We start from the raw sequence: 16923 nt of genomic DNA on the forward strand, positions 1-16923 counted from the left end.
CTTTTTTTTTATCCTTCTTTGTGCATTTCTAATTTTATTCATACATGTAGAAACTGGACTTTCTAAATGTGCAGACATGTGTTATGTGCGGGGATCGTTGTGCGCTGATAGAATGGGGGCCTTGCTCTGTTTGTTTTGATAAAATCCATCGGTTTCGTGCACCGTATGAGTCAGCATATCTGAAGCGATAGCGCCATCTGTCCGCTTGTCATGTACTGGGTATGCTTTTTTTTTGGCCATAACCCAATTAAATATGCCATCTAGTGGAGTTTTTTGACGGGTGCTTGCAGCAACCAGCATATTTTAGTCTAGAGCTAAAAAGGGAAATTTGGAGCATGTTCAGTGTTGGGCCTAATGTTTGATACCCCTGTACTACATAGTTAGCAAATCAATTATAACGAATAGAAAACACACATTAACAATAATAATAATAATAATAATGGTTGTAACAGTGATAATAAAAAATTAAATATGACAGGAAGACATAAAAAGGGGTATCTTGTCCCATGCCTTGTAGTCTACTACATCTACACTATGTTTCCAAAAGTATTCACTCACCCACCCAAATCATTTAATTCAGGTGTTCCAATTACTATCATGAGTGAATAAAACCAAGCACCTAGGTGTGCAGACTGCTTCTACAAACATTGTAGGAAACAGTTTGGGGATGACCCCTTCCTGTTCCAACATGACCACACACCAGTGCACAAAGCAAGGTCCATGAAGATGTGGCCAGAACTTGACTGGCCTGCACAGAATCCTGACCTCGACCCATCAGAACACCTTTGGGATGAATTAGAGCGGACACTGCAAGCCAGGCCTTCCCATCCAACATCACCTTACAAATGTGCTTCGGAAAGAATGGTCCAAAACTCGCTTAAACACACTCGTAAAGCTTGTGGATAGATGTCCTCGAAGAGTTGAAGCTGTTACAGCTTCAGAGTGGGCTGGCATCATATTAAACTCTATGGATAAGGAATGGGATATTAGTTAAGTTCATGTGTTTGTGAAGGCAGAAGAGAAAATACCTTTGGTATTATTCACCATAGTTCTTCTCTTCTAGAAGCCCTTTTCTCAGGCCTGAAGGTAGATACTATAAAAAAGTGACTAGACCCTCAAAAACAGCTCATTTCCTTTTATAGTTGCATGTAGTTTTTCATGTGGATAAATTAAAAATTCCCCGGTACCAAATGCTAACACTTGGCAGAGAAGCTTTGATTCAGTTGTGTAAAAACCAACTTTCTGCCAATTAAAAGAAGCTTCTCCAGATGTCTGTAATGTGCTGTAGGTAGATGCAACTCTCTAGAGGGCAGGCCTAAGAGTGAAACACCAAGATCCTTTTTTATTATTTGTACTCAATTAAATTCCTTAGAAATAAATGTTCAGAACCTGGAAATCAATTTACACTCCCAGAAGTAGTGAAAATATGTTCGCCTATCAACAAGGCATTTCTAAACATATTAGTTTTCTTTAGAAAGTGTAAATTATTTCTATTTGCACACAATACCAGAATTATTTCAGAACAATGAAAAATTACCAGGGTCAACATTATTAGCCACCTAAAAAACTGACCTCTTTATGGAGCCATAGCACAAACCACTGTTGTGCAACGGTGTGCTTTAACATTGTTATGGTCAAAGCTTGTAAAATCCAGTTAAAAGTTTGCACACAATATAGAAGGATTTGAGCTTGAGAAAGCATCATGCACAAAACAAAAGAAATCGGTTTAGACTTGAGTAGAGTAGTTGATATACAAAGTTATCACAGCATTTCCTGCGTCATGAACTAGAGTGAGAAGCATCATCGAGAAATTCAAAGAGAGCCACACAGTGCAGCACAAGCCTGTCAGAGGCAGGAAGTGAAAGATTTCGAAGACTCTGGAAAGAAAATTGAGGTATGCTAAAAACAACCTGAGGAAAGATTACTCATACTGGAAGCTCGTTCTTTGGTCAGAGCTTTGGTTTGGCCACAGAGATGCACTCAGAAAAAAAGACATTGAGTGGTTGTTACTTTTACAAGAGTCTAACTTGTAATTTGAACAAAAAAATCAAATGTTTCTATAGTGAATGTAATTAAATCTTTTATGATCTGCATGAAATTTAACAACTTAATTTGTTCTTGTGGAGATGACATGATGCAATAGTGGTTAGTTGCCTGGACTCGAGAAATTCACAAGATGACATGAGATTTCAAACCCCAGGAAATCACTGGGGTTATAAGAGGCAGAAAAGCACATGCACACTTGTCTGCTATTAGTATTTATTATGGTTTAACCTGTCAAAAACAAAAATCGAAAGAAAATTCTGTAGCAAGCTTTGTCGTCATCGCTTTCCTACTGTTTTTAAAGTATGGATTGACAGCTTGCTGGTGCACTTTCTGTGTAGAGTTTGCATGTTCTCTGCATGTCTGCCTGGGTTCTCTCCTGGTACTACGACTTCCTCCCACAGTCCAAAGACATGCAGTTAGTGAGGTTAGGTTAATTGGTAACTCTAAATTACCCATAAGTGTGAATGTGAGTGCAAATGGTTGTCTGTCTCTCTGTGTTAGCCCTGCAATAGACTGGGAACTTGTCCAGGGTGTACCACACCTCTCACCTTATGACATCTGGGAGAGTGTCCAGTCCACCCCGTAAGATGGATGGAGTAACCAGTGGAGTAACACTGGAACTGGGAATCTTGTCAAGCCCCCAAAAGTTGATTCTGTTCATGTGGATGTAGCGTTTTCAGTGGGAGAAACATTTCGTCACTCATCCAAGTGACTTCTTCAGTCTCAGCCGACTGCAGGTTTCCCCAATCTTATAAACAGGGAGGAACGCTGGTTTGAGCGGGGAGTCAAGGAGGCCATTTACCTGAAAGGGGAAAGACCATCTCTGAACTGAGGAGGGAGCCTAAGGGTACATCTTTTGCCATTTTGCAATGCTGTGATTGCAGCCATTCCCCAACTCTCTGTGAATGGTACTCATGGCCATTGATCAGTGGGCTTTGATCAGTGGTTGTTGATCAGTGGTCATGAGAATCTGCATATTAATCATCAAGGAACTGACCTTCCAGCCCATTGCTCCTTCAGTGGGCTGGTTTCTGTCATTATGCAAATGTACTGTTTATAAGATTGGGGTGACGAAATGTTTCTCCCACTGAAAATGCTACGTCCAGATGAACAGAATCAACCTTTAGGGATTTACTTACCTGGATGATTGAGTATGCACCAAAATCTTGTCAAGGCAGAAGGAGTCATGAAGAAACAGGGAAGTGAAGATTTTGAAAGAAAACCTCCAGCAGTCAGCAGCAAGACTGGCTTGAAAGACATTTTCTTTGTCTTTCAATGCGACAGTGACTCAAAAGATACATCATTCCTGGTGAAGAACTACCTCAAGGATCCAAAATGAATGTTATTGACTGGACGTAGGTAGCACAACTTGACTGGGGAAAAAAAACAGTATTCACAAAGAACTATTGGCAAAAACTTTGCATATCTCATCATAGTGTTCACTGTGTTCTTAAAAACTGAGGAAACTGGACAAGATGAGGACAGAAACAAATGAACAGTTCCTGAAAATCATGTTCTTAAGAAACAGGAAAAAATTTGTCCTGACACAGGACCGGATAAATATATCTGACCCTTCAGTTGTTTGCTGAAGCCTCATCAGAAATGGTCTCAAAGGAAGGATGGCTGTCAAGAAGCCATTCTTAAGGGGAACAGGGCAAGAAGCTGTAATATGTCAGATTAAACAATAGCTGGAGTAAAAATCATTGGCAACAGGTTTTATAGAGTCATGAATTCAACACACACTGATGACAATTTACCACCAAAATTAAACCAATTTAAACAGTGTGTACGGAGGACGTCGGCAGAGAGGTACAGAAGTGAGTGTCTACTGCCAGCTGTAAATCAATGTGGAGGCTCTGTCATGGTTCAGGCAGTGCTGTTGGGGATGTTGCCAAAATGTATAAAATCATGAACGCAGAAAAGTGCCATCAGATTTCGAACCACCTTACAATATCATCTGGAAAGCAAATGGTTAATTTTCTTCTAACATGGCAATAATCCCAAACACACTGCCAGTGTGGTAAATGCATACCTGGATAGAAAACCATGCAGTGCAACACTATCAGTCATGGACGGGGCTCCCCACAGCCCGGAGATCAACATTACTGAGGATCATCTTGACAGGAAATAGAACAAAAGAAAGTAACCACAGTTTGGTTTATTTTGATAAATGCATTCAAAAGAATTTGAAAAACAGTCTAATAAATTATATCTGCATATATCCAGTTTTATAATTGTCATTCTTGGCGAATGAAAGCTTTCATTTAGGTCAGTTCAGGAGTTTAAACCATACTTGACTACCTGATGTCAAAGAAGCGATTAACATGATTTTCTTTTACACAGTAGGTAAACATAGGTGTAACCGATAACTTTAACAAAGACTCAAGAACCTCTGAAAGGCTTGACAGTGTGACAACAAGCCATATCATCTCACTGAAGCCAAAACAACCGACTTTCGTTTAGCCATCAATCCCTTTATTTGCTCGTTTATTTGCACCTGTTCCTACACTGTGACCTCTGTGACGTCTGTTTAACAATGTGTGCAACTTGTGAGAAAATACACACTTGAAGCCAAAATGTTAAATTATCATTATGGTAACGGAAAGAAAACAAGAAAATAATACAGTCTGTCCTAAAGAAGAAATCAACTTAGAGCAGATGTTATAAAAAAGACAAAATGGGCCTACTGGTCGTTCTGCTCTTAAAAGATTGCAAGTAGCATAACGTTTTGTTACCACTAGAGGTCTCTGTTGCACTGTGTTGCATGTTTCCGACTGAATGCTCTGCATTGCCAAGAGTTTATATTAATTTATACTAACTGATGTTTATGACACTTGTCGCCACATGTATATAATGACATTAGTAATAAAATCCTGGCAGTGTTTTTTTTTTTTTTTAATTTTAGATATATCATAACTAGGTTAATATAATAATGGCATTGACAATTTTGACCTTATATTTAAGGTTATGTTAATGATATTTAAAACTATACAGATTTAAAGACTGATTCAGTTCAGTTCAGTTTTATTTTATTTATACAGCACCAAACCACAAGAATAGCTGCATTAAGATCCTTCATACTGTAAGGTAAAGACCCAGTAATACAGTGAAACCCAACAATCAGACAGCTTCCTGTGAGCAAGTACTTGGTGATGGTGGGAAGGAAAAACTCCCTTTTAACAGGATGAAACCTCTGGTAGAACTAGGCTCAGAGAGGGCCATGATAATATATTATAGTTACATAGATAATACTAATTTTACCTTTTGACCTGGTTCCCAACATTGAAATCCATATATATATATATATATATATATATATATATATATATATATATATATATACTATCTAAATTTAACAGTAGGCTCTTTTTTTTTAGAACACTAGACCATATAGATCTATGCAGCGACGTCTTTCTGTAGACAGTCTGGACAACAATGAAGAGTAGGAACTGCAGGTTCTTTGGCCCCCATTAATCTGAGCAGCCCATCAGTCCCTGCAGCGCCACAGCAAAGACTCCTGCCCTTGGTGAGAAACAGTGAGCTTCCTGTGTTTGTGTGAAATTTCCTACTCATGAAGTACTTCAGCACCTCATTGTGAGGCTCTGCGCACATGACTCTGCTATTACTTGCACAATGATTAAAGAAAAACATGCAAGCATGCATCATACATTTTCCTTGCCCAAAGAGGTATAAACACAATACAGTCAACTCGTCATGGATATATTACTGTGCAGCACAGCAATAATTAGGAGAAAGGAGAGGTCTGAAAGAAAAATGAGATGAAGGTGAGAGGGCAGAATGTGGAAGGAAATGGGTAAAGATCAGCCACAACAATGGGAAAATAAAGTTGAATCGTCCATAAATTTACTGTACTATTAAAATCATGGAATTTCACTCTCAGTGGGAGAAAGTGGTTGCCATGACGTGCACTTGAGTTCCTGGTAATTTACACCAGGAAAGGTTAGCCTTTTTGGTTTTTGGTTTATTTCTATGCCAGCAAAATTTTGAGCCATTGCAGGGTAAAGCAATTAAAATGCCTGTCAAGCTATTTCAGGCGTGCTAATGTCACTGCTTGCCTTAGCTGGCCTTGCTGGAACACACATTTGACATTGATACATCACACAAACACTCATTCAAACACACGCACACACACACACACACACACACACACAGAGGAATGCATGACAGAAAGAAGAAAAAAAAGCAGAGCATTAAGTCTTTATTCAGGGATTTGAAAAAAAAAAGGTTTTGATTTTTTTGACACTGAGTTACTCCCGAGAGAGAAATCTATCAACATTAACAACTGTGATCAGATTAGGTGTGTGCTGATGAAGGATTTAGATAAGAGCAAGTGTGTGAGGCCAGCACAGAGCTCTCAAACGGAGATGGCCGGTCTTAATGGGCTGGGGTCTTATCAGAGGAATCTAACGAGCTCCCTGAAGTTCACCTCTGTTTAACCACGTGCTTTTGAATGACACTTATACGGCTCAGTGATGTGCTCTGGCACGAGGACCATTCACTTTCACCAGAGTGAGCATCATGGGAAATAAGTTTGTGACACAGAGAAGGGGGGGGATTAAATTAATATTCATTAAATCCCTGAGGATTCTACTAGAAACGGAAGATTATAAGAAAATAAATATGAGGAATATTGGACTTTTGGGGACTTTTTGCCAACACTTTGAATAGAACGGATACAACACCTCATATATAAAATATGAAACCAGCTGTCAGCTTAGAAAACAAGAGTAAACCGCTCGCGTGCCTCTCTCTTACCAGCACACCTAACTCTCAGAAACTTGTGTTTCAACAGGAGGATTGTGTGCCACACTATTTCTTGCAAATTCCAGCGACAGTGACTTCCTGAAATCTTGTTGCCACTGTGCGTTTTGATTTAGGAATGTGTGTCTGTGTGTCAAAAGCTTACAGCCTCCCAGCCTGCACAGCTGTGCCTGACACAGGCAGATATGCTTATCCTGGTTGAGTGTTAATGCTCTGTGGTCAAGAGGGCAGGGCCGGTTGTGGTTGGATACACCAAATGAGGAGAAGGTGGGTTTAGGGAGGGGGGTGGTGGATATATTTGGCAGACGGTGTGACAAGGTAGTTGGATGTGCAGTGGTGTCCCAGGATTGATGTCTCCGTCATAGAAGGCCCACCCATGTGACACAACCCCCACCCCCAACATCAAACGTGCCGTATTACGTTGATCTATGGAGATGGCTGGGCAGCACTTTCAACCGAGTCAGGCCAGGTCCATCAAAGGATTTATCTCTTCACAAGATTAAAGGAGGCCAAGGCGTCTGCCAAACAAAGACTAACTCTGAGGGTCAGCCTGGGTCCTGAACTGAGAGATTTAAACTGATACAAGCTTCATGTCGTACTAAGAACCAGGAGAACGCTTAAAATCAGACGTATCCTAGCTTATACTCATGATTGTCAGCGATGATTGATACATTAGTAGTTTCTGCATGTACAGCAACACTGTAAACACATTAGCGCATACTTTCTGCCAGACCTTAAGTCAGGCAGGGTTATTCAAATCCTCCTTTATATTTCTGACATGTTCCTGGCATCTTTCAGGATTCCTCAGTAATGAGGAAATCACTTTTTGGGAACATTAAGGTCAATTATTTTTTCCTGTTTCCCTTTTAAATGGTACGCTGGACTCTATGTACGTGAAAATCGGAACCGCCTTTATACAAATTCATGTCACGTCCAGTGACTTGTTCCTGTTGCTTTGACCTTTGCACTCCTTCCTATTAGTCACTTTGTAGTGTTTTTGGGTCTAGGAATGCAGCCTGGTTTCACTGTTTCACTGTTTGGCTGAGACAGTTTGGCTAATCTAACAGATTAAATGCCAAAAACAAACCTGCATATGTAGAAAGTGGTTTCCAGCATGAACATAATTACTGGATTTGTGCCTTGTTCTCCTGTTAACGGTCTTCCTCACCTTACTCTTGTGCCCCAGCTGTTCTGCAGTTTGTACTGAATGCAGACATGAAAAAAACAATTTAGCTACTTCTCTGTTTTTCTTGGCAAGAATTTCCTTCTTTTGTTTTTCTTTTACACGAGCTTGCTCTTTTTAAGAGTATTAGTGTTTTTGGTCACATAGTTTGCTGTTTTTGGTCTGTCCCACAGTGAAAACACTCATTTATATTCATTTGGAATTCAAGTGGGTGAGAGACAAAGTGGACTGGTAGTGAGATACAATCAGGTACTGGATGACGTGGCTCCTTTCATATTAACGTGTAGGTTTTCAAACGAGCTGAGAGCCCGAACATGAACGAGACGGCCTTAAATCAGGATAAAACATCCTCAGGAATGTAGCTTTGCATACCTTGCAGTTGCTTTCACGTGGGAATATTTGTCTCACTTATAAAATCAGTGGCTGAGAGTGTCTGGTGATGTTAATGGAAGAGCGAGATGAAGGAGAAAGACGACTTTTATTTGAGTTCTTTTGTTCTTGTGGAGCAGCCAATCCATAATAATTATACAGTAGAGGAGAAATGTGACCCGTGCTGACTTCTTTTATGCACTATCATCATTCAGCTGATTCGACTGGCGGCTTGCAAGGCGATGTCTGGTTCACAGCTAACAGTGCTGCTATGCGCTGCGCCGCCAAGCCTCGCCCATAGTAGGAGGAGAGTGCAGGGCAGGGTGAGCACTGTGGAGGAGACTCTGTGCCTGGCACGGAGACACACACACACACACACACACACACACACACATGCACAAACACATGCACACACTAGATAGGTAACCTTGGGAATCACAGCCAAAGCAGAACAGAATGTACATTAAGGAGGGAATTTCTCCTCCCCTTTTCTTCTTATTTCTCTTCCTGCAAAACTCTCTCCTAACTTCACGGTGAGGCCGAAAAGTTCCCCAAATTCTCTTCCTCATTTAGGCAACTTTGTTCCCTCTTGCTTTTTCAGTGGCGCAACCTGCATTGCCTCCATTTAACTGCAGCAATGTTTGCTTCTCAACATCAGGCGCGTTTAAAGGTTGAAGAGCACTACGCCATAATCAAGCCCTCGCCCTGCTGCTCCCTTCCTCCTTCACTCACTGTCAAACAGTTCAAGCGCGGGAGGTCACATGGGTAAACTTTGCCTTGTAAACACCCATCAGAGGGTTTTACCTTTGTGTTAAAGGTCCTGCTTTAACAGTTCACCCAATGAGGAGCAGATGACGGCAGTTGTGCCAGTAAGGGTGTCTGTGTGTCAGCGTCAGGTGTGCTGTCATGCTGGACGCGGAGGATCTATTGCAGGTCTTTGGTAATGTAGGATTAGTATGAGGAGAACAATGCTCTGTTTTGCAGTCAAAATGCCAAACTTTATCCTTAAAGGTAACTGACCCACCGAACACAGAGAATTTAAAGCCAAGGAAGCATAAAAAAGCTGCGCCTATAAAAGGATAATTCTCTTTTATTAGAGGTTTGGAGGTCTTGGCTTTACAGCTTAAAGATGACATGAGAATTTCAAAATGTCATTGTTTTTGAGCATAACTACATACCCCCAGTGTTTCTTATGAATATGATGCTTTGATTTGGACCCTGCTGTGGTGTCAAAACAGGCGAGGCTCCTCCCCAGCTGGAACAGACCCAGCTGTGCACTGTCAAAGGGTTAGATAGCCAGATGGTGACGTTGTTTCCACATGCAGAAACGGTCCAGTTAGACTCTTTCTTTTTTTAACCTATTTTTGAGGCTTTTTAGCCTTTATTGCATTAGGACAGGAAAGCTAGGTGAAATCCCAAGGGATCGACATCTTAAAGCAGATTCAAACTTGGGCATAAGCAACAAGCCTTCCAACATTCACCCAGTGAGCTAAACCAGCATACAGTTAGGCCATTTCTTAAAAATCAGGAAATATTAATGATATTGTAACAATTAATGCACATACTGGTATCTGTTTGATTGAAAGCAGTTTTTAAAGATGAAAAAACCCATTTATGTATAAACAGTATACACGTAAATTATATTCTTTGTTAGGTACACCTGTTTAACTGCTCATCATCACAAATATCAAAGCAGATGGCTGATTACATCACACCAGGTGTACCTACCAGACTCCTGACTGGTAGGTACAGGAAACTGAGGTTAATCAAAATTGGGAAAACATTGCCTGGTGGTTTAATGTGTGTGTGTCCCCTTAGTACCAGCTGAGACATTTAAACACCACAGCCTGCCTGAGTCATGCTGATGACCATGTCCATCCCTTTATGATCACAGTGTACCCATCTTTTAATGCCTGCTTCCATCACATAATACACCATGGCGCAAAGCTCAATTCATTTCGAACTGATTACTTGAACATGACAATGAGTTGTCTCTACTCAAATGGCCTCCACAGTCACCAGATCTCAATCAAACAGAGCATCTTTAGGATGTGATGGAATAGGAGATTCCAATCATGGACACGCAGCCAACAAATCTGCAGCAACTGTGTCACGATGTCATGTTAAGATTGAGACATTTTTCCAGCGCCTCGATGAATCTGTGCCACAAAGAATTAAGGCAGTTCCGAAGGACAACCTTGTACAAGTAAGGTGTACCTAATATAGCGTCCACTGAGCCCATGTGTACTGTTACATCTCATAACATCCGCCCTTTTTCAGTTCCCATGTCAGCCATATAAGCCTGTGATTTCAGTGTGTTGAGTGCTTAGCTCTATAGACGTGTTTAATTCTGAATTTCTTTGTCTTCCAATGATGTAGACTTCTTTATTTTGTTTTCTTCAGTTTTAAATGGATAATATACAAAATTTATTTGCACAAACTTCCCCTTGCTAAAATGTCCAGGATGGATGTCCAGCCAACAATAAAGAAGGACATTGAACAGACGGTGAGGTAATGTCGGTGGCATCCACACAACTTTAAGTTTGAAACTATTTTTCAACCAGGACTAGATGTCTGAAATGGACGGTCAGCCAACGGTTATTCAGCACTGAAATGTTTTCCGGGAAACTGTGCCCTGAAATTCCAACCTAGCAGTCGCTTTGCTGTCTGTCATTTAATTCATTTTTAATCGCACTCCAAAGCTGCTTCTGCTAACTCTCACTCTAAAGTGTCTCAGTTAAATTTGGGTGAAAGATGTACAGCGTTCATTGGAGTTTCTGTTCCAGCAGAAAGGGTGCCGGCATTATGGCCATTATGGGCCAGGATACCATGGGTATTGTACGGTATTTGAGCTGGAACTTGAAAAACACAATCCGGCGACATGTCAAAGTTAAAGTAGCTTTTTAAAATCATGTAGGACCTTTAAGTTGTGATTCTGAATGATAACAACAACACTCTGAACCTTTTAACTTTCTTTATATTGGTCTGGTGATGTTACAGAATTGTCCAACTAGTATAGAAAACAGTGTTTGAACCAAAGAGTCGAGAGTAATCAAGCTTACTTCAAAGATAAATCACAGGTGAATGACCTGTAGTACCTACATGTACTGCTGTTTTCACTTTCAGTTTTGCTCCAGTAAATACGTTTTGATAATCTGTTCTCCTATAAGTGTTGTTAAAAACATGTGAGTGTGTGACTGTGATTGTTTTAATTCTCAGCTCCATTGCACCAAGCACAATATTATCATACCCAAAAGAAACGAAGGACGAAATTACAAAAATAAGTCTGAGAGCAAAATAAAAGATGCAAACGATTGGGGGGGTTTGTTGGTGGCTAAGTGGTATTTTGTATAATTTACATGAAGCGTCTGCAGGTCAATTTTGTTTGGGGATGTTAATCGCGTGTCACTTTGTCCCAGTAAATCAGAACTGCCGACTTCTTTGTCCTGCTATCCCTTTTTCTGTTGATGAGAAAGGGTTGAGGGAGAGAAGAGAAAACACAAGCAGCAGATTTCAGGCATTCTACAATGCATTAGGTCATGAGAATTGGAACTCGTACCGTTTAAATGATGAAATGGCTCACCAAAGGGACCTCAATTGAGGTCTACACGATTTGGTCACCAAGAGGTCATTTCCATTCGAGAGAAGAGAAGGAATGATAAATACGCTTGGCTCCACACAATTATTAAATTTCTGTGTTTTTCCCCCCCTCTCTCTCATCAACAGTAAATGAAGTTGTTCTCGAGGGCTGTTTAGATTCGAACATGAGCTTGGTCTTCGTGTGGGAATTCAAAAGTGACAGACGCACAGAGAGCGACGAGGGCCAGAAAACAGAGAGGTCGTAGCCAGACATCAGAGCTATTTTTGTTTGTAGAAATTCAGAAGTGGTCCTGTTACCCTGGAGGCGGCTCGTGTTTTCCATATAGCTCAGCGACTTGGCAGGCCTCTGGAAGGGGCAGTTTCACATTGAGCCCCCCTCTCCTTCCCTGCTTTATCCTTCCCTCCTCCTACCCATCACCCCCACCCCCTCCCACCCCTCTTCTTTCCTTCTTATATCCTCCAACCATGCTGCTCTCACCCCCTAGCAGGAAAACGCTCGTGGCCCGCAATGGAGACAGCCTGACTGCGCAGGCGGCCCGGCAGATGCACTGGAGATAAGTTTGTGTGCGTAAGCTAGGCCGCGACCCTCGGCGGCAGGACATTGACCAGATCCTGTCAGTGAGAGGGCAAGAGCCGGCCCAGCACCTCCTCTGTTCATATGTTTCCATGCTGCCCCCCACCCCTCCACCCCCATCCTACTGTCTCCACGCCTGATTTCCCCAGGCAGCCCAGGATGGGGCAGAGGGAAGGACAGGCCCCCCTGGAGCCACAACTTTCCCCTGGGATCCAAGGCTGCAGCCTTGGTCTCCCCAACACCCATACCCAAGCACAGTACGAGTGTCACCAACTCAATTAAACACAGTCAAAACTCCACCAGACACACAATAGGTCCCCAAGACAACTTCCCCTGTCCCAGAGAAAGATAATGGATGGTGTTGTGTGGCAGGCTTTGTGACAGAGACGTCGAACCACTTATGAAAACACCATCCTTCATGCTACATCAGCACTTTTTGGTTTCTTTTGTCCCTGGAATGGTTTTGGAGGAAGCACCTAGGCTGGCTGGAAATGTGAATGATTTGTCATGTGAAAGCATAGCTGGTGGCACCAAGTGGTGACTGTGAGAGAAAGTTGCTTACGTTTTTGTATAGTCAGGGTTTTTTCTCCCCCCAACAGTTCTAATGTAGTCTATAACAGGATTTCTTCCTGTCTGCAGACACTGACTCAGGGAGTCAGTGATAACTGAAAGTAAAGTTAGGACAAACTGCACCATTAGATCACAGGTTACAGAAAGAAAGTTTGGCCATATAAGTGTTCCTACAAGGATGGTTGTTTCTATGTCGTATACAGTGTTCTGTCTGTTTTTCCACATCCCAGAATGCCAACTAGTACCAATGACTTCCTGGCTCCATCTAAGTGCCTGCTTCTCAAGGACCATGTGTGAGATGAAAGAACTGGCACAACTTGAAATGCTATGCGGAAGTATTGACAATTTGGCTGCTTTGAAGTACAGATAATTGAGCTTTCACTAGTTTTTATCTCCTCCTGCTGTGACTATATTTAAACCAGTGTGTGCTGGCCAATGTCATTTAGATCTTGCCAGCAAATGAGTGTCCAGATCTCTCTAAACAGAAATCATGCATACTGCACTATTACAGCAGTTTGCATTTAAGGGAAGTTCAAACAGTAGTTTACAGTCATACCTCAGCATTTCACAAACAGGGATGACAATTTTAATCTACACTTAGCGTCCACTTCATTAGGTATACCTGTTCAACTGATCCTTATTGCAAATATCTAATGAGCCTTTCACACGGCAGCAATGCATTTAGGTATTTGTCAAGATGATCTGCTGAAGTTCAAACTGAGCATCAGAATGGGGAAGAAAGATGATTTAAGTGACTTTGATTGTTGAATAGTTGTTAGTGCCAGACGGGTGTATCACTCTCAATCATGTGTTGTTTTTGTTTTCCCAGTAAATGTAGACATAGAACTTTTTCTCTTTCCATTACTGGCATTAGTATAAAGGAAGGTTTTACCATGCAGACAACTGCAGCAACTGAAATCAAAGATTTCCTAAACTAATACTAATGCAAAACATTGCAACCAAAAATAGTCCTGGTAAAATTAACAATAAACCTCATAAACATAATATAATGGAAAACAATCTAAAGAGACAAATTGTGTAAACCCCCCCCCCCAAAAAAAAAAAAAAACAAAAAAAAAAAACAAAAAAACAAAACAAAAACAAAACAAAACCCATCATGACACAATATATAACAGTTTAGCCAGTCTAGGTTTGTAAAGTAAAATAACCAAATTTACCACCTGAAGGTCAGGGACACAAAAGAAGATCTTTTTGATGTCTTATTGATGTCAAAGGGCTGAGGAGAATGTGCAGACTGACAGGAAGGCAACCAAGGTATATAGACGAACATCTCTCAACACACAACACGTTGAACCTGGAAGAGGATGGGCTACAGCAGCAGAAGACCACACTGGGTGCAACTCCTGTTAGCTAACAACAGGAAACAGTGAGTTTACTGTATTCAAATGGCTACCATATTCATGCAAATGCGCTTCTGGAAGAATGGTCAAAAATTCCCATAAACACACTCATAAACCTCGTAGAAAACCTTGCCAGAAGAGTTGAAGCTATTATAGCTGCAAAGAATGGACTGACAGCACGTTCTCTATTGCAGTTCAACTAAGGATTGTCGTGCGTCTAATCACAGTATGCTGAAAGGAAAATACTTCTACACTTCCTTCTTCTCTGAATCATAAACCACCACTAGAATTCATCTCTTCACTAGACAAGCAACTCCTCCACACAAAGCAATATGAAGCTAAACCCAGCGCCTCATAGCTGGGAGGTTAAACCTAGTTTGTCATCAGGGAGGGATGAAGACATTGTGCAAAGAGCAACCAGGTCTGTTAACAGGCAGAGTCAGACTCCTACTGACACCTTTTCTTGGAAATCTCATCAGCAAATTTCCTTTAAAACCAGATGCTTCATAACTTTTAATATGAGTCCTCTTCTTGCTCCGTAGTTTTTCTGGGAAAATTATTGAATAACAATTCACTGGTCTCTACCTAACACCTGCAAATGCAAAACAAAATTACATAAGTTTGTGACTGAATAAATTTATTTTAAGGGAAAGCTTGACATATTTCGTTCTAAGTGTTGACTGTTACTTGTATGTATTAATATGTCTAATATAAATCTGGAGCCAAAAAAATGTGAAAAAGGAAGCACTATATGGCTTTTCCAACAGGTGCACATCAGTAGGACAGAAAGACTCTTCGGAGTAAATCTGGAGTCATTAAAAAGATATGTTAGCTTAGTATAAAATGCATGTAAGCTAAAACAAACTGTTACTCCCCAAAGTTAACAACATCTATGTACAGCACCTCAAAGTTTTCCAGTTAATATTTACAGTATTGTTACATCTTTGCTAACAACAGATTATATGCTAGCTATACGCTAGTCCAACGATAGCTTAGCCTTAGTTACGCTTCAATAGACTTATAGGCCTGTGTATCCAGGTCCTTGTTTCACCTGACCCTACATTGCCACATGTCCAAAATGTGAACGCAGTAATGTCAGATAGTTACACGTGGTGACTGTAAAACCTTAATACATATGTAAGAAAATTAGGCAGCACCATCTGAGGCTAAAATTGCAACCAACATGGTGGCTCTGAAAATAGTTCTCTTGGTCACTTGAGGCCAGTTCCACAATTATCTCAATCCCCATCCGGTCGCATGTTAAAATACTACGAAAATAACATTTCTATAGTTTTGGTTTTTATAGCCATAATTTTCCTATTCATCCAAACATATGGGTGTTATTATGTTTTCTTTAGAAAACTTTACCTCTTTAGGTTTTGTTAAAGCTTAACATTGGGTGTGTACTCCTGCCTAATGAAGAGTCATGCCCACACAGGCTGCTGTAGGTGATGGTTGTCTCTGCTAGGTGTTACCTTTATATCCTTTATATATCTATATCCACTTTCTGAATTGGACGTTTGACTATGTTTTGGAGTATTTTAATGAAATTATCTGGGAAATAGTACAGGCTATCGAAGAACTTGGTGTTTCAGTTTTGGTTAGTGGAATTTAAATATTTGTATGTTACTTGCCAAAAATTAGCAGCTTTTTGCTTCTATGGATGCAACCAGGCTTGCTAGTGTTAGCTGATAACTTAGCACTAACCCTCTCATTTAAATATATAAATGTGAACATCTGGCTTTTAAAAAGTCATGGCTAATACTCTAGTTTTAAGTATTTCAAATGTGGAAACAAATGGCGTGAGCATTGTTAAACCTATGGTAAAATGAACTCTTGGCACTGGCAGGTAGAGCACTGAAATTAGTTCATCTCTTTCTCAATCACTTCACTGTGTGTGAGTCACACAAGCTGTAAAAGGCAGCAAGCTAGGATTGGTCCTGGTTTAAAATGTAGTCACTCACATATGACCCTATTGTAATCTGTCACTATGACTGTGTCAAGCAAAATAAAATGGTCTGCTCCCAGAATACTTAAAACATCCAAGGTCAACAAAGGTGAGTCACTAACTCTTGTGAGGGAGAGAATTACACTTAAAAAGTCTGCAGCCAGCAGATGTGTTCTGATTATGTGTTGAATGGTCGCTCTGTGGATCTAAAACTCTTATATTTACAGCAACATTTAACCTGATTGTGTAAAAAGATGATTTTAAAGTACATCAGTGTGATTAAAAGCTATTTTTGCCAGCGTCAAAACAAATACCAGCATCATACTCACTTTCTCATGTATTCATGCAGGCAAATGAGGCAGATTTAGATATTGACAGCAACATGTGGAGGTAACAGAGTCAGTGAAGTTGCTTATCTATTGTTGTGGCTGAAAATAATAACTTTACAACAGAAGTAATGCAAGCAGTCACACTCCCTTCTATCTTCCCA

The sequence above is a fragment of the Rhamphochromis longiceps genome, linkage group LG18 (genome assembly GCF_057381845.1).
Source record: "Rhamphochromis longiceps isolate RC_006_pf linkage group LG18, R_longiceps_female_GT1.1, whole genome shotgun sequence".
Lineage (NCBI taxonomy): Eukaryota > Metazoa > Chordata > Actinopteri > Cichliformes > Cichlidae > Rhamphochromis > Rhamphochromis longiceps.